Raw genomic sequence first — 26428 nt, 5'->3', positions numbered from 1 at the left:
ATAAACACTGCCATAGCCAATGATTACCCTGCACAAATATTTTCAAAGTTATCTTTACCCCCAAAAATTCTGTTTGTTGTGAAAAAGTGCACTTTAGATCATTGCAGCAAAAACTGAACGAATTTGAATAATGGAATTAGAAGTATATTACATGTTCATAAACACCATATATTAATAAATCCTTTGAAAGTCACAAGTTCCACAATATCTTCATCAACCATTTATTAGTTAGAATAGCTCAATCAGGGATGGCAGTAGTACAGCTATAGATGTGTACTGCTCCAATGATGCACATGCACATATTCTCTCACCAAGACAATGGATGGATGTCATTTCGTTTCCCAGGCCAATCGAACCTTTCAATTTTAACCATTAAATGATTCAACTTCTTGGTTTTTTGGATGAAAAGGTTTTGTGCAGAAAATTTGCACAGCCAGGTTATCTTTGATGTGAATATAATGGGGCACTTAATTTCAGGGTGGTGGATTCAACACCGATGTTTGAAGAATTTCTGTTCCTGAAAGATTTTGTCAATGATCTTGACTTTGCTGGCTCTCCCACCAACTATCTGATTGCTGGGGTGAAAGTACCCATTCGTAGCATCACAAGAATCCTACTAGTAAAAATGGTTGCTTTTAAGTAATTGTAACTTCTTTACCGCAATTAACTAATCTTGTTGAAAAGGAGACAGTTAAACATCACCAGTTTGTAGAAAGAAAACAATGCAAAATTGATGGAGAGACACACAGAGAAGGATCTCTCACTTTAAATAATCTTGCACCAACACTGCATCTGAGCATGTGCAGGAAGTATGTCCTCAGTTCTGTGCTACAAACCAATGTTTTTTTTAAATCCTAAGCAATGGTCACCAGTGTTTTGCTCACTATCAATGTTAGACTTACTGTCTTGCAGTAATCAGATCTGCAGCCCTTTCTTAGTTGGCAAAGAACTGTAACATGGGTCATTCTCCAGTAGATTGAAAGCATTCTGATATCCGCAGGGAATATGACTACACCGGAGGGAGTGCAGAGTTTTACTTTTGAAGAGAGATTTAGTGGACTGGTATTGATTTCCATGAAGCAAAGGGTTGAGATGTGTAAAATTATGAGGGACATAGACAGTAGACAAGTTTCCTCTTGGTGGAGGAATCAATGACAATGGCACAGGTTTAAGGTGAGGAGGAGGTTTAAAGGCGATGCGAGGAAAGTTTTTTTTCTATCGAGAGGGTGGTGGGAATCTGGAACTCTCTGCCTGTAAAGGTGTTAGAGACAAAAACCCTCATCAATAACGCTTATTAACGTAGTATTTAGAGGTACACATGTGGTACCAAGACATACAAGGCTATGGGCCAAGTGTTGGAAAATGGGTTAGTTATGCAGTTGTTTTTGACCGGTTGACTGGTGCAGACTCAATGGGGTGATGGGCCTTTCTCTCTGCTGTAGATCTCTATGATGAGGACTAAGACAGAGGTTGAGCTTTCTCCACTCTTGTGTTTCCTCAGCAATCTAAAGTGCATTCAATCTGGACTAAGAAAAACACAAAGAAAAAAGAAAATTTACAGCCCAGGAACAGGCCCTTCGGCCCTCCAAGCCTGTGCTGATCCAAATCCACTGTCTAAACCTGTTGCCCAATTCCTATGGATCTATATCCCTCTGCTCCCCACCTACTCATGCATCTGTCCAGACGTATCTTAAATGAATCTACCGTGCATGCCTCTTCTTCTACCTCTGCTGGCAACCAGTTCCAAGCACCTACCAACCTCTGTGTAAAGTACTTGCCACGTGTATCCCCCTTAAACTTTTCATGTCTCACCTTGAAAGCATGACCTCTCGTTATGGAATCCTTCACCCTGGCAAAAAACTTATCTCTATCTACCCTGTCCATACCCTTCATGATGTTGTCGACCTCAATCTGGTCCCCCCCTCAATCTCCTTTTTTCTAATGAAAACAATCCTAACCTCCTCAACCTCTCTTCATAGCTAGCACCTTCCATACCAGGCAACATCCTTGTAAACCTTTTCTGCACCCTCTCCAAAGCGTCCACATCCTTTTGGTAATGTGGAGACTAGAACTGTACACAGTATTCTAATTGCGGCTAAACCAATGTCTTGTACAATTTTAACATGAATTGCCAGCTCTTACACTCTATACCTCGTCTGATGAAGGCAAACATACCATATGCCTTCTTGACCCCTCTATCCACCTGTGCAGCCATCTTCAGGGTACAATGGATCTGAACTCCTAGAACTCTCTGCTCATCAACTTTTCCCAAGGTTCTTCTGTTCACTGTATAACTCACTCTAGAATTAGACTTCCCAAAATGCATCACCTCACATTTGCCTGGATTGAACTCCATCTGCCACTTCTCTGTCCAACTTTCCAGTCTCTCTATATTCTCCTGTATTCTTTGACAATCCCCTATGCTTTCTGCTACTCCACCAATCTTCATGTCATCTGCAAACTTGCTGATCATACCAACAGTGCCCTCTCCAGATCATTGATGTATATCACAAACAACGGTGGCCCCAGCACTGACCCCTGTGGAATACCACTGGTCACCTTGCTCCATTTCAAGAAACTCCCTTCAACTACTATTCTCTGCCTCCTGTTACTCAACCAGTTCTTTATCCACCTAGCAATAACACCCTGCACACCATGTGACTTCACTTTCTCTAAGGTTTACCATGGGGAACCTTATCAAACACCTTACTAAAATCATGTATATGACATCAACGACCCTTCCGTCATCTATCAACTTGGTCGCTTCCTCAAAGAACTCTATTAAATTGGTAAGGCACAATCTCCCCTGCACAAAACCATGTTGCCGATCACTGACAAGCCCATTTTTTTTCCAAATATATAAATAGATTTTATCCCTCAGTACCTTCTCCAGCAACTTTCCCACTGCTGACTCAGGCTCACTGGTCTGTAGTTACCCAGAATTTCCCTACTACCCTTCTTGTACAGGGGGTCAATATGAGCAACCCTCCAGTCCTCTGGCACCTCACCTGTGTTTAAGAATGCTACAAAGAGATCTTTCATGCCCCCAGCTATTTCCTCTCTTGCCTCCCCCAGCAACCTGGGATAGATCCCACCAGTCCTGGGGATTTGTCCACCTTAATAACCTCTGACCTACCTAACACATCTTCCTTACTTAAGTCAACATGATCCAGAGTAATCAAACTTCTATCTCTAATCTCAACATTCATCATGTCTCTCTCCTCAGTGAACACTGATGCAAAGTAATCATTCAGAATCTCGCCTATTTTCTCAGGTTCAACACACAACCTTCCTTCCTTATCCTTTAGTGGACCAATCCTTTCTCTAGTTACCCACTTGCTTCTTATATAAGCATAAAAAACTTTGCGATTCTCCTTAATTCTGCTCGCCAAAGCTATTTCATGAACCCTTTTAGCACACTTGATTCCTCGGTTAAGACAGGTCCTATTCTCTCAATAGTTCTCCACGGCCTGTTATGTTCTTAGCTGCCTGGACTTTATGTACGCTTCCCTTTTCCTCTTGACTAGTTGTACGATTTCTCCTGTCATCCATGGTTCACGAATCTCGCCTTTCCTAACCTTTATTTTCAACAGGACATGCCTATCCTGCACTAACTATCTTTGAAAGCCTCCCACATCACAAATGTGAACATCCCTTCAAATAGCTACATCCAATCCACATTTCCCAGCTCCTGCCTAATTTTGATATAATTAGCCTTGGCCCAGTTTAGTTCTCTTCCCTTAGGACTACACTCATCTTTGTCTATAAGTATTCTAAACCTTACAGAATTGTGGTCACTGTTCCCAAAGAAATTCCCCACCGCAAGTTCTACCACCTGGCCTGGCTCATTCCCCAGTATCAGGCCCAATATGGTCCCTTCCCTCATCAGACTATTGGCATAGTAAGTAGCTTGCAACTTTGAGTGATGTCAATCTATTTTTGTGCCTCCCTTCTAGTTATGCATTATCCAACATCACTACTTTTCTCCTCCACTATTGTGACAATATATTATTAACTACACCCTCTTCTTTAAAGACAGTTGTGCAGTACTTATTCCGTACCTTATTGAGGCTTGATGTGCTCCAGAAGAATTCCTTTTTTTTTGCCCCTAATTGGTCTTCCATTTCTTTAAAGGTTTGTTTTTTAGGTGTATACTTACAAACATTTTAGAATTTATGAAAAGACCCCAGGCTACCACTTTTACCTCCGAAAGGTACCCAGTCTACTTCAGATTACCTTGAAAAATAAATTCTCAAAATATTGAGCAAAAGCAGAAGAAACTGCTTCTTGGTGTTATTTTGCAGTAAACATCTAAGTGGCATCCAAGAGCTCTTGTGGTGCAGAGGTAATGTCCCCATCACTGGACCAGAAGGGACAGGTTCAAGTCCCACCTTCCTCAGATGTGGGATTGGTTGATTAATAATATCGATAAGTGATATCTATTATTAACAAAATGCTGCCAACAAGCCAAAAAGAAATCTTGCCTATTGCACAAAGATTAAATGTGCATCATGAAGCTCACTACCAGTGTGATGCAAGATACAACCCAACTACTGACAGGCCATATCAAACAACATGTCCCTTTCACTATTCACAGAGGGCACATGCTAACTACATTCACCCAACTCCTGCTGCAAAACTCAGAACACCGTAGCTAACATAAAATATGATTCCAGTATAGTACAACACTTACTGAACTATCCTGAATGCACTAAGAATTGTATCAGGAACCAACTGAAGATCATCAGTCAGGTTCCCAGCAGGTCAGGCAGCGTCCGAGGAGCAGGAGAATCAACATTTTGGGTTTTAGCCACAATCTCAACTCTGATCTCCAGCATCTGCAATCCTCACTTTCTTCTAGGTTCCCAGCAGGGTCCATTTATGTATGCCAGAAACTGCATTTATTCACACAGAGGACCCTGCGTTTTGCAGACAAATGGAATATGTTCACGCATTGTACTTCATCCCGGAGTAAATGGCTATAGAGAAAACCTATCCCTGCTGTAACAGCCTGAACATTCAGAATCAAAAATGTTGGTTTTGAAATTAATCAGTTAATTAATACTGATGGAATTGTTAACTGTATCTCCATATCCAATTATAATCCAACCAATCATCATGCTCTTTTCATGCTTGATACTTTGCTGATTCCTTTCTTAAAAAGTTGTCTACTTCTGTGTCTCAAACCACAAGAGCAAGACAAAAAGCTTCAACTTCACGTCTTCTTATAGCAATGTTTAACTTCCATAATACCAAATTATTCAATTCTCTTTATCTACGTCTTAAGACTTAAAACATTGGAAAATAAGTTTAGACGATTACTATGGATTCTAATAGACAGTCTGAACACTTGCAAAATATGGTCTGCTATATCCAATATTAAAGGCAAGCAATGCAGAACAGCTTACCAGAAACTTTCCCATTCCACTCCAAAATAACACTGCCATGACTGCCCAACACCCAAAATACCCACTATTTGGTCAAAATGTTTTGCTTTGATATAAAAGTTTAGTAAAGCAGCAGCATGACCTTTAAGACAATATCTTCATTTACAACTTTAAGTGATAGATGGGAGGTCTTTTTCTAATGTCAGCCTCAAATATATATCCTGGAATCTTTCAACAATTGCAGATTTGTAAGTTTGCAGATGACACGAAGATGGAGTAGGGACAGGTACTGTTGAGGAAGCAGGGACACAGCAGAAAAACTTGGACAGGTAGCAGACTGGTTAAAGAAGTGGCAGATGGAATACAGAGTGGAAAAGTCCAAGGTTATGCACTTTCGTAGGAAGACTAGAGGCATAGACAATTTTATAAGTGGGGAAACGAATCAGAAAGCTTAAAGGGACTTAGGAGGCCTAGTTCACGATTCTTATGCAGGTTCACTTGGCAGTAGAAAGGCAAATGTAATGTTAGCATTCATCTCAGGAAGCTGCTGAGGTTTATAAGGCTCAGTTCACGCCACATTTGGAATCTAAGGAAGAACGCGTTGGCCTTGGAGGGGATTCAGACGAGGTTTGCAAGAATGACCCTGGGGATGAAGGGGTTATCATACGAGAAGCAGTTGAGGTCTCTGAGTCGGTACTCGATGTAGTTTAGAAGGATGATCCAGGTATCTGATTGAAACTTAAAGACTGAGAGGCCTGGATAGAGTAGACGTGGAGAAGATGGGTTCACAAGTGAGAAAGAGAAGGACCTGAGGACACAGCCACAGAGTGATGAGGTAGCCCTTTAGAATTGAAATGAGGAGGACGTTCTTTGACCAGAGGGTGGAGAATCTGTGGAACTCATTGCCCTAGAAGACTGTGGAGGCCAAGTTATTGAGTGTATTTAAGACTGAGATATATAGGTCATTGATTAGTAAGAGGATCAAGGGTTACAGCAAGCAGGCAGGAGAACGAGGTTGAGAAACATATCATCCAGGTGGCTAATTGTGTTCCTATATCTTATGATCTTATGTACTTTTCAAATTAAAACCATAGATTCAAAACAATGATGGCAATGATAATACCAAGCAATCCAGGTTCTCTTCAATTTCTTTTTGCAGTGTGTAGTCTATAGTTGCACATAAGTGCATGTTGTGGTTCTGTTCGCCGAGCTGGAAGTTTTTGCTGCAAACGTTTCATAGTAGAGAGAACACCCAACGGAGAATTCACCACAAGGGTACACAGGAAACCAACACACACAGACCAAGTATTAAACTATGAAAGTAACCACCCCAACACATACAAATGAAGCTGCATCAGGACACTATTCAAAAGGGCCACAACACACTGCAGTACACCAGAACTGCGAAAAGAGGAAGAGGAACATCTATACAAGGTATTCGCCAAAAACGGATACCCACGCAACTTTATCACCAGATGCCTAAGAGATAGACCGAGGAACGAGGACATGCCACAACCAAAAGGACTAGCCACTCTACCATACGTCAGGAGCGTCTCAGAACTGACAGCCAGACTACTGCGACCCTTAGGACTCATAACAGCACACAAGCCAACATCCACGCTCAGACAACAACTCACTAGAACAAAGGACCCAATACCCAGCATGAGCCAAACTAACGTAGTTTACAAAATACCATGCAAGGACTGCACAAAACACTATATAGGACAAACAGGAAGACAGCTAACAATCCGCATCCATGAACATCAGCTAGCCACAAAACGACACGACCAGCTATCTCTAGTAGCCATATACTCAGACAACCAGCAACATGAATTTGACTGGGAAAACACCACTATCATAGGACAAGCCAGACAGAGAACAGCCAGCGAATTCCTAGAAGCATGGCATTCATCCCCAAACTCCATCAACAGACACATTGACCTGGACACCATATATAAACCACTACAGCTGAAACTGACACCCGGAGACGGCAAGAACATCCATCAACAGACACATCGACCTGGACCCCACATACAAATCACTGCAGCTGAAACTGACACCCGGAAGCGGCAAGAACAAACCAATATAAATACCGGAAGAAACATCAAAGCAGCGCTTCACACGAGGCTCCAACAGCACTGATGATGTTCCCTAGCCAGGGAACGAAACGTTTGCAGCAAAAACTTCCAGCTCGGCGAACAGAACCACAACAACGGATACCCGAGCTACAAATCTTCAATCAGATTTTAAACATAAGTGCATCTCAAGGAGAGCATTGGCCGTGTCTAACACATTTGGTCCCTGAGTACTGTGTCCAAAATTGCTGTACAACTCTGCACCTTACAGGGAATAAATGCCACAGTTGCCAAAGATAACTGAAACTGGAAGCTTAAAATAAAAACTTTCTTTTGTACTTTGTGTTTGCTTGATAATCTTAGTTTTCCACGTAACTGGCACAATGGACTATGGAATTCTCATTCCTTTCTCAAAACTTTCATTTTCAGAAAAACCTGAAAACACAACTAAATGGTTTAAACTTTTAAAATTTGACCCCTCATTTCTGTGGCATGACTGGATTGGACAAAATAATTATGAGAACCATCAAATGTGCTGATTCTCCAGAAATACTGCAGCACTTCAATAAAAGAATATATTCTCAAAACCATCTTTGTTACAGATGGATGATTAGAGATACTGAAAAATTGGACCACGTCTCAAATTACCCTTCAACACTGCCAGAATTTAGATTGCAGACCTTCAATTCACAGCGAACAAATGGGCATGCATCCTTTTCAGACTTATGAATAAAAGAATCAGTCAATGCAGCTTTGAAAACTGTTTTTATATATGAAAATATAATTGAATTGGGATGTTAATTATGGAGAATTATTCCTCTGCTTTGTCTATGATGTTTCAGGTCTGTGTTGTCCACTGAAGAAAAAAGTCAGCTTTCAACATTTGGCAAAAATTGCACATTTTATAATCATTAGTGGCACTGGTCCTACTTTGTTTCTGGATGTCACTTGCAAAGACAGTTTAAAAGCCAATACTGATAACGAAGCAAAATGCAGTACTTGATTTTGACTACAAAACTCAACTTCCACGGCTCATTAGCTACACCTAGTGGAGAAACAAAAATTGAAAACACTGCCTCCAAAAGATTGATTTTCATTTAATCTTTCATGGGGTGTGGACACTACTGGCTAGACCAGGATGTTTTGCTCATCCCACAGTACCCTTGAGAAGGTGATGGTGAGTCACCTTCTTGAACCACTGAAGTCCATGTCACTAAGGAATACTCACTGCGTTAAAAGGGAGGCCCTTCCATAATTTTGACCCAAGGATAGTGAAGGAATGGTGATATGTTTCTAAGTCAGGATTCTGTGTGGTCTGAAAGAGAACGTACAGATGGTGTTTCCAAGCAATGTCCCTGTCCTTCTAGATGGAAAACGCTGCAGGTTTGGAAAGCATGTCTCAGGAGGATTGGTGCACTTTATAAATGGCATATCCTGCTACTGTGTGTTAGTGGCAGAGGGAATGAATGTTTAAGGTGCTGGATCGGGTCCAATCATGTGAGATGCTTTGCTCTGGATGAGCATCAGAATCTTGAGTTTTGCTTGAACTGCAATCAAGCAGGAATGCAGAAAGTAGTCCAACACACCCTGACTGTATCCTGCAGACAGTGGAGAAAGTTTGGGAAAATAGGTGCTGACGTACTCGTCATAAAGTTCCAGAGTCTAAACTGCCTTTTGGGTCATAAGTTTGGGTTCTGTTCAGCTTTTGGTCATGGTAATCTCCAGGATATTGATAGGGGGGTTTCAGCAATGAAAATATCACTGAGTGTCAGGGGAGATAACTGAATCATCACACATTGAAGATGGTCTTTGCCTAGCTCGTGTGAAACAATTGTTAGATGTCACTTCTCTATCTAAGTCTGAATGTTTCCCAGATCTTGTGACTGTTCACATGCAACAAAAAAAACTTCCCATTTTATTATTCCTCAATAATTCTGCATTGAAAATTGTAAAGAGATAGAGAGCCAGGCACATGGGAAGCTGGTTACTAAAATGGTTTATTTACTGGCAATTTTAGTTGAAGTATCAGCTTACTGGGAAAAACATAAGACCCACTTAAGAGGTCACCACACTCCAGCTTTTATAAGCCAGTGCTTTCTGTGCAGAGGTGGCTGTCTTTATAGAAAAAAAGGCTTGTTTGTTCAGTTTTCAGACATTTGAACTTACACACGACCAGCAGACTATCAGTTTTTACCATTTTTTAGGAAAGCAGTTTCTACCATTTTCTGCCCATGGCAACCTGGCATCTTTACTTTTTATGCCACTGTAATCAGTCCACTGCAAAATGAGCAGCTTTGTGATCTTGCAGGGGGTTAAAAAACACAAACAGTAACATTACTCTATGCATAAACAACAACAATTTGCATTTTTGTAGCAGCTTGAACATAGCAAAATGGCCCATGGCACTTCAGAGGAACTGTTGATAGGAACCAGGGCCAGGTAGATCTCATTGACTATGAGACTCTGAATTGGCTCAGGTTAACAACCTAAATCAGGGAGCTCTGGCTGACAGTTATAAACAGGAGATTCAGAAGGTCTCCTCAGTCTAGGGACTGGCACAGAATTGACTGGTCACAGCCCATGTACTGTTCTCATGTAAATAAAGGGTGACTTGGTGACCGGATATGGGCCTTTGTGCAGATATTTCAGGAACATTCTCAAATAAAATCAGATTCGTACCTCTTAAGAATCAGGTGAGCAAAAGCTTAGGCAAAGCAGCAGGTTTTAAGAAGCTTAAAGTCCTAATGCAAGAAACGCAAAATAGAGAGACAGACATGTTTAAGGGTGGAATTAGATTCGTGCCCAAGCAGCAGACAATCCTGCCACCAGCTGTGGGGAGCAGTTAAAAGCATGAATATTTAGGAGCCCAAATTAGAGGCAGACTGTTATATCATATGGACTATGCCAAAAAAGAAGAAACAATAATAAGAACAAATTCTGATAGAAACTTGCTTCTTCCTGTCATAATAAACGTGCGTTGGGAAATGTCCCCTTAGAGAAAATGTCTGAATTTGTTCTGATGCAATAATCCTAGAATAAAGATCTTCACCAGTATTTTCAGGAAGGTCCCTCTCCATCTTCTAATGTAACTTCAGCAAGAAGACAGACCATGAATAGTTGTTATATAATTTTTTCACTGAAAGCAGTGGGAGATTGAGGGAATCCTCTGTGAAACTTTACTTTTCTGTGTCAAAATGAGGATGAAGCCATTAAGTTCAAATACAAATGACTTGTCAGTCTGTTTTTTTCTTGATGTTCAAGTAGAAACTGAACTCTAAACATATACTAAAATTATTCTTCTTCCTGTCATGTTTTTAAAAGCATTTCTTAACAAATGTAGGCTGGTTGTCGTAACCACTAGAATTAAGGCACGAGAGGCTCAGCTTAGTCAACTGTGAACATCTAACTAAAAGGAAAACATTCAAAAACAGTGTTCATTTCAATTTGCATTGCAGTTCAGCCCAGCAAGTGCAACTTATATCTTTCCAACTACCAAAGATGGAGATTCAAACACATCACTATTACAAATTTTGCATGCCATTGCATCTCTCTGCTTATTCATTTAATATTAAAAATCTGTTTATAGTCCAAGATATGCCTATTGAAGGTAACTTAAAAAGTAGATTGTCATCAATTTGAAATCTCAATTTATACTTAAGTTGATTACATCTCAATTACTTAAATAAAGCAACATTATAAAGGGAGTGCAGTGCAGACTGTGAGCTAGAATTCTAACGTGAGCGTTTGTGATCCTGAATAATCATAACAGAAACTTGCAGCATAACAGAAATTTCAGCTCAGGGTTATTGAGTTGGAGTCTGAGGACCACACAAACAGAAAGAAGAAGAATATTCTAGTTTAATAAATCACTGCAATGCTTTTGGTTAGGAAGTGATCAAGGTCTAATTGAAGGTCAGAGACAGGGTATCGTGACTGAGTTCAGGCAGGTGTGGAGACTCTGATGGCAGTGTTGAAGCAGCTTTAGTCTGTGGAACACTTTGCTCGCATATGCAAAGTCTGCAGTTTGGTTGTCAAACTTAGTACTGTGGTGCAAGAATTGAAAAGAAATGTGGTTGCAATAGGGGACACTGAAGCTAGGGAATAGGCAGAGATTTTCTCCTCAAGAAATCTGTTCAGCATGTAGAAGAACTTAGAATGTGAGGGTGAGAATCACATTCCCTGAAAATTCCAAGTGTGAAGTAGGCTATTGAAGATGGTAGCACTTACTCCTGAGGAGCACAGAAGGTTCTTCACCTTCTTTCAGTATTGCTGCATGTTCCTTTGAACAGTGCACACTGTACTGACCCAGATGATGACTGCATCAGACCAGGCTAGCAGCATTTAACATAGTGCTCAGCAGGGCTTTACATATGGCAGTCAAGAGTGTGGTGCTGGAAAAGCACAGCAGGTCAGGCAGCATCTGAGGAACAGGAGAATCGACGTTTCAGGCATAAGCCCTTCATCAAAATGTTGATTCTCCTGCTCCTCTGATGCTGCCTGACCTGCTGTGCTTTTCCAGCACCACACTCTTGACTCTGACCTCCAGCATCTGCAGTCCTCACTTCTCTACTTTATATATGGCAACCATGGTGTGAAAACATTGTAAAGACCTGGCACTAGGAAATTCAGCCCTATGTTACTAGCTGTGACCAAAGGATATGTTTTGACATGTATAGATTAATAAGTTTTGGAGCTGAAACTAAATGAAGATACTGATTTTTTTAAAAATCGGAAAAACTGCTGTAAATCAGAAACAAAAACAGAATTTGCTGGAAAAGCTCTGCAGGTCAGGGCAGCATCTGAGGAGAGAAATCAGAGTTAATGTTTTGCATCCAATTACCTCTCTTCAGAACAGTTCTGAAGACAGGTCACTGGACACAAAACGTTTACTCTGGTTTCTCTGAAGCGATGCTACCCTGACCTGCAGAGCTTTTCCAGCAAGTTCTGCTTTAGTCTCTGATTTTTAACTTTAGCAAATTATTTTGCAGGAGAAAGTTAATAATGAGCTATTTTTAAAAAATCCTTATGGATTGCAATCATGGGTCAATGACCATATAGAAAAGGAAATATAAAATTAAACTACAATATCAATCTCTGCACAAAGCAAAAGCTCTGGCTGCAGTGAATAAAAAGGTTAACAAAGAGAGATTGGATGCATAGTTCTGAAGAAAAGGAGAGAAAAATAAATGAAAAATGAAAGGCAACTGCGACCAGCTGAATCAGTGGGAAGTAAGAACCATCTGAATGAGGATATCAACTGCTTTTGTTTCTTAATTACAAGCTTGTTATAGAGTCACAGAGATGTGCAGCACAGAAAGAGACCCTTCGGTCCAAAGTGTCCACGTCGACCAGATATTCCAACCCAATCTAGTCCCACTTGCCAGCACCCGGCCCATATCCCTCCAAACCCTTCCTATTCATATACCCATCCAGATGTCTTTAAATGTTGCAATTGTACCAGCCTCCACCACTTCCTCTGCCAGCTCAGTCTATACACATACCATCCTCTGTATGAAAAAGTCGCCCCATAGGTTTCTTTTATATGTTTTCCCGATCACCCAAACCTATGCCCTCTAGTTCTGGACTCCCCCATTCCCAGGGAAAAGACTTTGTCTATTTATCCAATCCATGCCCCTCATAATTTTGTAAATCTCTATAAGGTCATCCTTCAGCCTCCAATTCTGCATGGAAAACAGCCCCAGCCTGTTCAGCCTCTCCCTATAGCTCAAATCTTCCAACCCTGGCAACATCCTTGTGAATCTTTTCTTACCCTTTTCAAGTTTCACATCTTTCTGATAGGAAGGAGACCAGAATTGCACGCGATATTCCAACAGTCGCCTAACCAATGTCCTGTACAGCCGCAAAATGACCTCCCAACTCCTGTAATAAATTGTTTTCATACCACTAGGTTAAGTGCTTCCTCCTTTGAAATCTAATATCTGTTTTCTGGACTTCTTATCATAGTGACAAATAAAAATTGAAGGCTCTAAGAAAAATTAACTACATAGGTAGAAATTATTAGGATTGATAACAATCATTTTGGAGATAGAGTTGCAAGGGGAACAAATAAAGATGGAAATATTACAGGAAACCTAAGTTTCAGAAGATGTCAGCAAAATGGAAGTGGAGGAGGAATGAGGATGCAATAAATTCAGTAGAAATAAGAAGAGCTCAGTTTGCAAAATCAATGGTTAGGACAGCACTTCCTTGTTTTCTGACTCAGTGTGAACACGAGATTAATGAGTGAGGGAGAAACTCCTTTCCTGGCTAGCTCTGAAAACCCACCATATCTTCCAGCAATCCAGCACCTCGTTAGCCCTGATGAGTTTCTTTCAAGCTGTGAATGGCAGAATTTGGTCAGTCAGTGAGTTGGGGAATGGGCAATTGAAGGTCAAAGTTATTGAACTGAATGACAAATCAAGCTCAATAGGCCCACATGATGTATTTCACTCCTAACTCCTGGCCATACAGTACACAGCAGTGGCCATGAGTACTGCCAGGACAGCAGCCTCCAGACTCTCTGAGAGGAAGAATAACTCAAGGTTTAGCTGACTGTTACTTGGGTGGGCATGGGGTTCTCATGGGGTAGGGTTCGTGGGAAGAAAGCTGTATGGTGTTGTGGTTCTGCTCGCCGAGCTGGAAGTTTTTGCTGCAAATGTTTCATTCCCTGGCTAGGGAACATCATCAGTGCTGTTGGAGCCTCGTGTGAAGCGCTGCTTTGATGTTTCTTCCGGTATTTATATTGGTTTGTTCTTGCCGCTTCCGGGTGTCAGTTTCAGCTCCAACAGCACTGATGATGTTCCCTAGCCAGGGAACGAAACGTTTGCAGCAAAAACTTCCAGCTCGGCGAGCAGAACCACAACAACGGATACCCGAGCTACAAATCTTCAATCAGATTTTAAAAGCTGTATGGGTCAGAAGCAACATTAGAGGTGTAGCATTCAGTTCTCCCCCCCACCAACTCCAATTGTCTCATATCCCTATTGTTGACTGTCCACAGATGAGTTCAGATTGAGGGACTCTCACATGTCCTAACCCACAGCCTTACCACACAGGTTTAGTGACCATTAATAGATCACCTAAGTGCCTCAGTTAACGATGGGGCAAAGAAAAGGAAGAGCTTGGAGCCTCCATCACCACAGCCAATTAAGTTGTCTTTCCCCTTGGGCCCATCACCTCTGGGACCAAGGATCCACCCCCAATATAATCTGGGTAGTGGAATAATCATGGAGTCTTCATTCTTCATCTTGGTTGGACATATTACATTTGCAGTAAAATGGGGGTGGAACAAGTTCATGGAATGTATTCAAAATAGCTTTCTATATTAAAATAGTGAATGAAAGACCCAATCAGGGAACAGGCTATTCTGGATTTAGCATTCCACAATGAGACATAGTTAATTAATAACCCTGGAGTAAAAGTAGCCTCTTGGGAAAAGTGATCAAAATATTTCATGTAGAGTTGGAGCGTGAATCAATTAAGTCTGAAAGTAGGGTCATAAATCTAAAAAACTGATATTTTTATGATTGGTGAGTGAGCTATAGTACACTGGGATTCTATATTAAAAGATACGATGGTAGATGGACAATGTCAAGCATTTCATGAAAAGCTTCATAACTTGTAATGATTACACTTTCCCTGAAGAAATAAGAACCACAGAATATGTTGCCCAATGACCAGACTAGACTAAAGAAGCTTGAATTGCTGCTAAAGAGAGGAACAGAGCATCGGAAAGATTTTAAACTTTAGAAAATACCAAATATTGATAAAGCCAGCCAAAAACAGAAAATGGATAAATTAAGCCCAGAGGTCCTGGTTGTTGTTGGAACAAATCTGACCAAAGGTGATTAAAGATTTTACAGTGACTTGTCAATGATTTTTTACAGCTATACTTCCTAGTCGTGCATGTTCTGATGCTTCAGTTTAGGAAATGTACTTGGAATCCATTTGGAACAGGATCAGCATTGAAGGCCAAGACATGCCTCCTTTCACAGCAACTGCTGCTGTACTCCAGTAAGTAAAAGTTTTACAAAGATCACAAAGTACCTTTGATAACTATGAAGGAATGCAAATTTACAAGGCAAATGGAAGGGTGAGTGGAGTGTGAGGTGGGTAGCAAGGAGATGAGAGGCAAGTTAGGGGTTGGGATTGGGGAGGGAAGCCAGTCAGATGCTTCCTAGACCTTTTCATTCCTATCTCGGACGACCGACTCAACACGGACGTTTATTACAAACCGACTGACTCCAACAGCTACCTAGACTACATCTCCTCCCACCCTGCCCCCTGTAAAAACGCCATCCCATATTCCCAATTCCTTTGCCTCCGTCACATCTGCTCCCAGGAGGACCAATTCCAAAACCGAACAACCCAGATGGCCTCCTTTTTCAAAGACCGCAATTTCCCCTCAGACGTGGTTGACGATCTATCCACCACATCTCCTCCACTTGCCGCTCCTCCACCCTTGAACCCCACCCCTCCAATCGCCACCATGACAGAACCCCACTGGTCCTCACCTACCACCCCACCAACCTCCAGATACATCACATCATCCATCGTCATTTCTGCCACCTTCAAATGGACCCCACCACCAGGGATATATTTCCCTCCCCTCCCCTATCAGCGTTCCGGAAAGACCACTCCCTCTGCCACTCCCTCGTCAGGTCCACACCCCCCACCAACCCAACCTCCACTCCCGGCACCTTCCCCTGCAAACGCAAGAAATGCAAAACTTACGCCCACACCTCCCCCTCACTTCCCTCCAAGGCCCCAAGGGATCCTTCCATATCCACCACAAATTCACCTGCACCTCCACACACATCATTTACTGCATCCGCTGCACCCAATGTGGCTTCCTATACATTGGGGAGACAGGCCACCTACTTGCGGAACATTTCAGAGAACACCTCTGGACACCCGCACCAACCAACCCAACTGCCCCTTGGCTGAACACTTTAACTCCCCCTCCCACTCCGCCAAGGACATGCAGGTCCTCGGCCTCCTCCATCACCAGACCATGGCAACACGACGCCTGGAGGAAGAACGCCTCATCTTCTTCTTAGGAACCCTCCAACCACAAGGGATGAATGCAGATTTCTCCATCTTCCTCATTTCCCTCCCCCCACCTTTTCTCAGTCCCAACCCTCTGACTCAGCACCGCTTTCTTGACCTGCAATCTTCTTTCCGACCTCTCCGCCCCCACCCCCACTCCGGCCTATCACCCTCACCTTAACCTCCTTCCACCTATTGCATTCCCAACACCCCTCCCCCAAATCCCTCCTCCCTACCTTTTATCTTAGCCTGCTTGGCACACCCTCCTCATTCCTGAAGAAGGACTTATGCCCGAAACGTCGATTCTCCTGCCACTTTGATGCTGCCTGACCTGCTGCGCTTTTCCAGCAACACATTTTTCAGCTCTTATCTCCAGCATCTGCAGTCCTCACTTTCTCTCACTTCTGTCAAGCAAAGCAAGAGCAGCAAATACAGATACACAGCCACTGGCAAGATTCCTCTCAGTCACTCTCCATCCTGACTCGGAAACATTACACCATTCCTTCATTATTGTTGAATCATAATCCTAACAGCATTGTGCATCAGCATATGGACTGCAGTGGTTCAAGAGGGCAGCTCACCACCACCTTTTCATGTGCAACTAAGTAAGGGCAATAAATATGGGCATAAGCAGTGAAGTCCAGATCCCATGAATGAATAAAAAAACACTTTCCACCAAAATTCGGTTTCAGACTAGACAAAACTATCTAGATCAATATAAAACATTGCTGGTTAACTCCTGCTTGATGTGATAAGTTAAGTGGTCATTTGGTTTCCTCTCCAAATATGGCTTGCAGCATTATTGTTCAACAATCAAAACCTTTACAATCACTTATACGCATATCTGATCAGGCTAGTGCAACCGCAAAGTTTCAAACCCTTCTTGAATCAAGAGATCTTCTGATTTCCATAAAAACCTAAGAAGGGTGGTCAGTGGATTTCCGGCCAAAATACTGACCAAAAAATTATGTCCAACATAAAAGCAAATTGTTGTTGATGGGACCAGAAACATTGAATATTTCTACTGATCTTGACTGAAAGCAGCAAATCCTCACAAAACAATCAATTCTCAGCTCTGAAAAAAAGTGAAGAATTTTTCTATACATTAACTCACTTCCTTTCTGCACAGATGATGCATGAACTGCTGAGTATTTCCAGAATTTTCTGTTTCTATTTACAATTCACAAACTGGCAGTGTCACTCGCTGATCAGAACAGAATAGGTGCTGTAATAAACTATAGAATGATGATGATGTAGTCATTTGGCCCATCATATCTAACTGGCTCACTGAATATTTTCACTTAGTGCCAGTCATCTGCTTTTTATGCCCATAACGTTGTTGAATATTTAAATAGAAACAATACTCTATTGAATGCCTGAATTGATCCTGCCTCCAACAAATTTCCAGGCAATGCTTTCCAAACCCTAACTGCGTGAAAAAGCTCACAGCATGAAAAGGTTTTTTCTTACCTCATCATTTGCCTCTTTTGCAACACACTTTAAAATAGAACCCTCTGGTTCTTGATCCGTTTTCAAATGGGAACACATTCACACTGTCCAGGGCCCTCCTAATTTTTAAAATGTCTAGCAAGTCTCTCCTTGGACATCTTCTCTCCAAAAACAAACATGCCAATTTCTCCAATTTGCCTCCAGAAATGAAGTGTCCCATCCTTGCACTCTCTCCATGTATCTCCCTTTAGTGTGGTTGAACACGATAGTCCAGTTAGGATCTATATAGTGTCCAAGATAAGTTCATCCTAACCCCTCCATTCTTGTAATCTGTGTCCCTATGTGGCAGCATACAAATTACCCCTTAATAACTACTTGTTATTTCCTACATCAGCCACTTTTTGATCAACATGACTATTGTCCTTTTCACTTCAGGACCAATCACTTTCATTACAGCTTTGCAGTATGCAGTGTACTGAACCCTTTTGAGTCCAATTGCACCACATTCTCTGCCTTTTCTGCATTCACCTTCTGTCACCCCTTGGAATAAAAAAAGCAACAGTAAGTTAGACAGACATGATTCTACCTCAACAAATCCACGCTGACCCTTCAGAATCCACTATTTCTTCATGTGACTATTAATTTGATCTACTATAATTGTATCTAGAAATTTTCTACTGAAGTTAAACTGTTCGAGCTGCAATTGCTAGGTTGATCCTCACAACCTTCTTTGAAAATGAACTTGGTATTTGCAATTCTCAACTCTCCAAGTACCTCACACAAATCCAGGAAATAGTATTGTCAGTGCCTCTGCAATTTTCACGCTCACTTCCTTCAATAACCCTAGATACATCTCATTCAGTCCTAATGCCTTATTAACTTTGACAACTGACAGTTTATCAGTTTTAAACCATTCTACTGAGTGGGTTACATTGTCTATCAGCATGACCTCAGCAGCAGCTGCTGGTAGATAAAGACCAATGCAAAGCTTTCATTTAACACCTCAGCCCTGCCTCCAAGGACAAAGCTTCTTTTAGTTCCTAATTAGTCCCACTCCTCTTTTTAACCACCATTCCATTATTATAAAAGTAAAATACTGCAGATGCTAGAAATCTGAAACAAAAACAGAAAACACTGAAGCAACTCAGCAATTTTTAAGCATCTATTGAGAGAGAAACAGAGTTAATGTTGAGTCCAAAGACTTTTCTTCAGAACGCAGTATTTTCTGAACTGTTTCTCTCTCCACAAATGGTGCCAGACTTGCTCAGTTTCTACAGCATGTTGTTTGTACTTATTTAATATTGAGTATGCTTACAGGAGACTTTGGAATTCTCATAAGGCAGCAACCATATTTGTCACAATCCCTCGTTTGCTTCATTTGCTTCTTCACCAACCCCCGCTTCCCCCAATATTTTGTATTCAGCTTGGTTCTCAACTGTATTTACTACCTGATGCCTGTCATAAGCATACATTTTCTTCTTTAACTAATTTCTATTTTTCCCCACTTTGGATTGGTTTACCTCACCTTTTCCTTTTGAGGGAATACATCTGGACTGTGCCTAAGTCATCTGCTCTATGAAGGCAACCCAATGTTCAGCTACTGCTTTTCTCAACAAACATTGGTTTCAGTCTATCCCATCCAGCTCTGATGTTGCTCCAGTGAAGTCAACTCTCAGCCAGATGATTATTCTTATTTTGGGTTGACTAGTGTCATTTTCTACCGTCCTCCTAAACGTTATGATGCAATGATGATTGTTTTCCCAAATGTTCCCACATTAATCACTTGATCTACTTGGCTCACCTTACTCGAGACCAGAAATGCCATCTTTCTAGGTGTGTTGGACACATGCTGCTGGCGGATATTCTCCTGAACACAATCTAAGAATGCACACTCTTTGCTTTCTCTTGCACTACCACCATCCTAGTCAATATTTAGATAGTCAATTAAAACTACCTCATGATGTTTTCACCTCAACGTAATTTTCTTGCAGATTTGTTCTTTTATTTCTTTCCCACTTGCTGGTGGTCTGCACGTTATATTGAGGTCAAGGAATTGTACCCTTCTTACTCCTTTGTTATAGCCAAATCAGTTCTGTCCTTCCACCCTGTGAAATATCATCTTTCTCACTAATGCAATATTCTTCTTAACCAAAAATGCGACACCACCTCCTTTCCTTCTGAAATACTCTAACTTAAACTAGGAATATTTAATACAAACAATAGCCTATCCGTAAGTCAGGTCTCCATTATTGCCATAAAAATCACAATCCCATAAGGCTTGCAACTTTCCAATTTCATGAACTATACCCTGTGCATTCACATACATACAGATTTCATTACTTTCTTCCTTACACCAACTCCACCTGTTAACACTAGAATGAAGAATAGCAAGTTATCTGATATTCCCAGCATTTTGTGCACATTGACATTACTTTCTAATGTTTTCTCCTGGTTCAAAAGCCCCTGTTGGGTAAACTGTTCCAATTCAATAGAACTGGGGAGGCAGGATGGTGAGGTATAGATTGAAATTGTCTTTAAGAAGATTGAACAATTGCATCTAAAAAGGAAAGCTACCACTAAAGTAGTTGACTTCACTAAATCTCACATTTCACCACTTGTACTCTTCAGAGTTTATTCGAATCAAATGAGACCTTCTTAAAATAAACACGACACTTAGGAGCTCAACGGGGTAGATGCAGAGGTGTTGTTTTCGCTTGTGGGACAATCTAGACAACAAGGCATAACCTTAGAATAAAGAGTCATCCAATTAAAACATAGTTTAGGAGAATTTCATTCTCTTCAAGGGAGTCAATCTGTGGAATTCTTCGCTAGAGGGGATTGTTGAGGTTGGGTCGCTAAGTATGTTTAAAGCAGTGACACAATATTTCTTTTAAAATCAGTCAAAGAATCACAAGGTATGTCCAGGAAAGTGGAGTTGAGCATTGTCAGATCACCCATTATCTCGTTGAAGGACAGAGCAGAATAGATGGACTGAATGGATTAATGGTCTTAAGAGTCCTGAACTTGCCTTGAACCAAAGCTGAATGATAACTGACCTTCTGGTACTCAACTACAATTTGAATAACTGATATTTTTAAATTTGATGAAAAATTTATCAACTAAAATATCTACATTTGACAAAGGTGGAAGTAATGAGTTGAATAATGAGGTGCCAATAATACACTGGATAGTGCAGGATCACTTTAGATCACTGGGATCACTGCAGCTAAATAGAGAACGTGTCCTATGTTGTTTTATAAAGAACACAAGACCTGGTAAAGAATATCTTTAAAATCTAACATATGCTAAGATCAGAATGCGCAAAGTCAGCATAACATGAGTGACTTGATGAACTCATCAAAAGTTATGTGAAACTTGCCAGAAAATTATCCTTAAATTACGGACTTATTTTAATTGAGCACTTTGTTAAAAAATACATGTAATAGGAATATGCTCACTCAAGCCCACAGTGACCTTAATGTGTGTATGGCATTCATTCGGATTTCCTTACTGAGATTATGACACGGGGTAAACCCTCCTGCTTAATTTAAACCAGCAACACAGAAAAGGTTTATCCCGTGCAGTAATCTGTGAAAATTCGAGAGGCCAAGAACAAGTTAAAGTAAAAATTAACAACTTTATTTCTTAAAGTATAACAAAGAATAATTAACTAACAACTATTTACAACTCCTTCCTCTACCCTATCTTTTACCTTCCTCTTCTCCTGCACTAGTCTGATAAAATCCCCTGATTAAGATTTACCAAAAATTCGAGTTTTCAAAACCTGCCAGATGTCAAATCTTATCTTCCTCAGTCTTTCTTTCTTCTTGTTGGGGATTTCTGTTTCACAGGTCACTGAATGATAAAGGTACCTTGAAGAGATCTATTCTTTGTGCAGTCTGCAGATGCTTGGCAGTTCTCCTCTCAACTATTCAATTTTCCCCAGTCTTATATCCCCAAAGCATCGGATTGTGTCATTGATTTTTAAGACTGCCAATATACTAAGTTCAAACCTGATTGGAGTTTGGTATTTTTCTGGGTATAATTTAAACTGATTGATCTAATTCAAATTTGTTTTGTCATTACAACGCAACCAGTTAATCGAACTGTTTGACCAAATGTTACATTATATCTTTTTCAGAACATTTAGTGCTGTGTCAGGTAGTTCCGCTAGCTTTTGAGGGTGGCACGGTGGCACAGTGGTTAGCACTGCTGCCTCACAGCGCCAGAGACCCGGGTTCAATTCTCGCCTCAGGCGACTGACTGTGTGGAGTTTGCACATTCTCCCCGTATCTGCGTGGGTTTCCTCTAGGTGCTCCTGTTTCCTCCCACAGTCCAAAGATGTGCAGGTCAGGTGAATTGGCCATGATAAATTTCCCGTAGTATTAGGTAAGGGGAAAATGTAGGGGTATGGGTGGGTTACGCTTCAGCAGATTGGTGTGGACTTGTTGGGCCGAAGGGCCTGTTTCCACGCTGTAAGTAATCTAATCTTTTAACTCTCTTAAAGATACAGTACGTACTTAAGAAAAAAAACTATCGTAATGAAAAGATGGCTTCATTTCTTCTTTTTAAACACAATTATCCAAATACATTGATAATTTTAATCTAATTTCACCTTAACATCTTCTCATATACGTGTGTGTGTGTGTGTGTGTGTGTGTGTGTGTGTGTGTGTGTGTGTGTGTGTGTGTATATATATATATATAAAATTAAATAAATACAAATCTCATCTACACTTTATAAGTTAAATCCGCAATAACGCATCTGCGAATACATTCTTAAAACCCACAACATGTACGATTTTTAAATTGAAAGTCGGTAATATAAAACTCCAACAAAATAGTCTCATATTCTTGTCTTTAAAGCATTTTAAGAATGTAAGCGAATGGTGATCTGTGTACACAACCATCTCTGACACAATTTAATGTGTATGTCATGAACAATGTTGTAAGGCCAGTACCAAACTCAATAGTTCCTTTTCGATCATGGAGTATTTCCTCTGGTGGATGTCGATCTTCTTCAAAAAGTAACCAACTGGCAGTTCAATCCCATCCTCATCTTCCTGTTGGAATACAGCTCCAATTCCAAAGTCACTAGCGTCAATAGTGACTTTAAAAGGTTTTGAAAATTTTGGTTTAGCCAAAACTGGTTTGGTAGCTGATATGGCTTTCAAATGGTTGAATGCCTGCTGGCATAGTTCTGTCCACTGAAACTTTGTGTTCTTCTTCAGCAAATCAGTTAACGATGCCACCTCATTGCTCAAGTTTGGAACAAACTTCTGATGGAATCCGCTGCGTCCCAAGAATTGAAGCATCTCTTTCTTTGAGGTTGGCATGGAAATTCCTCAATGGCCTTTGTCTTTGCATTCTGTGGGGTCAACCTTCAATGACCAATGTTATGTCCCAAGAATGTCACTTCTGCTTTCGCAAATTCCATTTTATTTAGGATTATTACCAGTTTTGCTTCTCGTAGTCATTCAAAGAGCGCTGCCAACTGTACCATTTGATCTTTCCAGGACTTACTAAAGATCACCACATTGTCTAAATAGACTGCACAGCTTGTTAACCCAGCCACAACTCTGTTCATGAGTCTGTGGAATGTGGTGGGTGTGTTCTTCATTCCAAAGGGGGCATCACTTTAAACAGATATTACCCATTTGGGGTTATAAATGTAGAAATTTCTTCCACTGTCTCTGATAAGGGTACCTGCCAGTAACCACGCATTAAGTCCAACTTGGCGATGTAACTGGCTCGTCGGACTTTATCTACGCAGTCCCAATCTAGCAATTGGCTATGAGTCCGATTTCGTAACGACGTTGACCTTCCAATAATCAATGCAGAATCGTCGGCTTCCATCCAGTTTAGGAACTAAGACGATCAGTGAACTCCACTCGGTCTGGCTTGGTTCGATGATACCTGATCGAGCGTGGCCTCAACTTCCATTTGGACCTGTCTGGCGTTGAAAGGATTAAGCCGATAGGGGTGTTGTTTTATCAGAGCAGTATTCCCTACATCTACCTCATGTATAATAGCATTAGTCCTCCCCATCTGATTCTTACATAGAGTCATATTAATGTACAACATAGAATCAGATCATTCAGTCCAACTTGCCCATGCCGACCAGATATCCCAACCCAACCTTGTCCCACCTACCAGCACCTGGCCCATATCCCTCCAAATCCTTCCTATTCATATACCCATCCAATGCCTTTTAAATGTTGCAATTGTAATAGCCTCTACCATTTGCTCTGGCAGCTCATTCCATACACGTACCACCCTCTGCATGGAAAAGTCCAGAACTCAAGGGCATTGGTTTGGCATGAGAGGGGAAACGATATAAAAGTGACCTAATGGGCAACTTTATGTCCTTATACATCAGTAATAAATCTTTCATAAAGGCCATGTTGAGAGCTTACTGTGAGGACTACAGGTATCCCATTTGTATTGTTTGCCATTAGAAATGCCCCAAATGAATCTACTCAGATTACTCCCTTCGAGTTAATATTCAGGCATGGAGTGAGAGACCCTTTGAAATTAAAGAAAAAGTTGACAGGACCAAAGTCAGAGCTCTTGTATTAGAGGTGAGGGAGAGATTAAATAGAGTAGGTAAGTTAGCTAAACAGCACCTAGTGAGCACAGTGTAGAATGAAGGAGGTAGCAGATAAAAGCTCTAAGAGTCAGATGTTTTCCTGAGGGGATGACATGTTAGTACTGTACAAGTGATAGCAGATCCCTTCAAAGCCAGGCTTAGTGATCCCTGTCAAATTGAGAAAAAGTTGTGTCATGCGAACTATTTAGTAAAGATGCCAGATAGGAAAAAAAAGGTATTGAGTATATCATATGTTGAAACCGTATTATACTAGAGAGAAAGAACTGAAGAAACAGGTGTTAGTTACTGCTCGACAGAGTGAGGAATCAAATCCATATGATGTGGTTTTTGATGTACCTCAAAATAGATTAAAAAATGATAGTCCTTGAGAAGTGAGATAGGTAAGTAAGCAATCTGTCTCAGGAGCGTAGACATAGTTGAAAGATTTATCAGATTGTGCATCAGATTGTGTTGCGATAGGAGGTGTTACAGGTAGCACATGAACTACCTGAAGGAAGTCATCTAGGGGCACAAATGACTCAGGCTAAGGTACAAAAGCATCTGACTAAGTCGCAACTTCTCAAGTTCAAATACTCTCTCTTTCTCCTGTCTCTTTGCTCAGCCAAGAACCTTCTTTCTCTCTCTCTTTTTCCTCTCTGATCCTCTTTCTCTTTCTCTCTCATGGTTTATCTTCTAACTCCATTTTCCTCAATTGTAATTTCAGTTTTTCCACCTCTACTGCACTTGTCTGTTTCTCTGACAGAACTAAGTGTTTCAGTAATTCCATTACAATTTCAGCTTTACTTTTGTCCTTGGTTAAACCCAAATCTAATTTCTTTGCTAATTCTAAAAGTATGGCCTTTTTCTTTCCTTCTAAACTTTCTTGGCAAATTTGAGAACCATCTCCAAATCCCAGAACCTCTTCAGCAATTTTAAGAGCAATTTCTTTCACTGTTAATGTAATCAATCACAAGTGACTGAAGTTAATCAAATTTTCTCACCTAAAGAACTAGGACACTAACCTGTAACTGTGTAAATCTGCTGGGATTTTTCATACCTCCAAATCTACTCAAATCTGTCTAAACCAGTTCAAATCCCAAATGAGCCCCAAAACAGTTATAAAATAGGGTAAACCCTCCTGCTTAATTTAAACCAGCAACACAGAAAAGGTTTATCCCGTGCAGTAATCTGTGAAAATTCGAGAGGCCAAGAACTAGTTAAAGTAAAAATTAACAACTTTATTTCTTAAAGTATAACAAAGAATAATTAACTAACAACTATTTACAACTCCTTCCTCTACCCTATCTTTTACCTTCCTCTTCTCCTGCACTAGTCTGATAAAATCCCCTGATTAAGATTTACCAAAAATTCGAGTTTTCAAAACCTGCCAGATGTCAAATCTTATCTTCCTCAGTCTTTCTTTCTTCTTGTTGGGGATTTCTGTTTCACAGGTCACTGAATGATAAAGGTACCTTGAAGAGATCTATTCTTTTATACATTTTATACAGGTGACACAACATTATATTTAGATAATTGGAACTTTCCTCCTCCAATTGAAATGAATATTGAAAATAGAAGTTAGATGGAAATAAAAGACGCTCAAACATTCTTTTGAATCCTCAAATCTCCCTCTTAGGCCAGTCAACTGCAGTATAATCAGGATTCTACCCAGAAAAAAAAACTAGGCATCAATATTTCAGTCAGTCCCCATTTTGTTTTATATTAATTTGCATCCATCTTATCCCAACTTCATTGCATATGATGAAACAGTGCACCAAATTAACATTTTCTATTTCAGTTATTATCCATAAGATTCATCAAGTTTAATTCAAGCCTTTCTTCCTAATTTTTCTCAAACATAATGAATGAGCCCCATTGTCC

At 40.7% G+C, this 26428-nt stretch overlaps 1 protein-coding gene across 3 annotated transcripts in view; it reads right to left on the bottom strand.

The window, feature by feature from the left end:
- arap2 (ArfGAP with RhoGAP domain, ankyrin repeat and PH domain 2) overlaps positions 1-26428 on the bottom strand; it is a 309350-nt gene that overhangs the window by 185023 nt on the left and 97899 nt on the right. The gene's annotated exons all lie outside the window — the stretch shown is intronic.

This window comes from Hemiscyllium ocellatum, chromosome 1 (assembly GCF_020745735.1).
Source record: "Hemiscyllium ocellatum isolate sHemOce1 chromosome 1, sHemOce1.pat.X.cur, whole genome shotgun sequence".
Classification (NCBI taxonomy): domain Eukaryota; kingdom Metazoa; phylum Chordata; class Chondrichthyes; order Orectolobiformes; family Hemiscylliidae; genus Hemiscyllium; species Hemiscyllium ocellatum.
The sequence above is the reverse complement of the archived record's forward strand: the minus strand, read 5'-3'. Positions and strand labels throughout refer to the sequence as shown.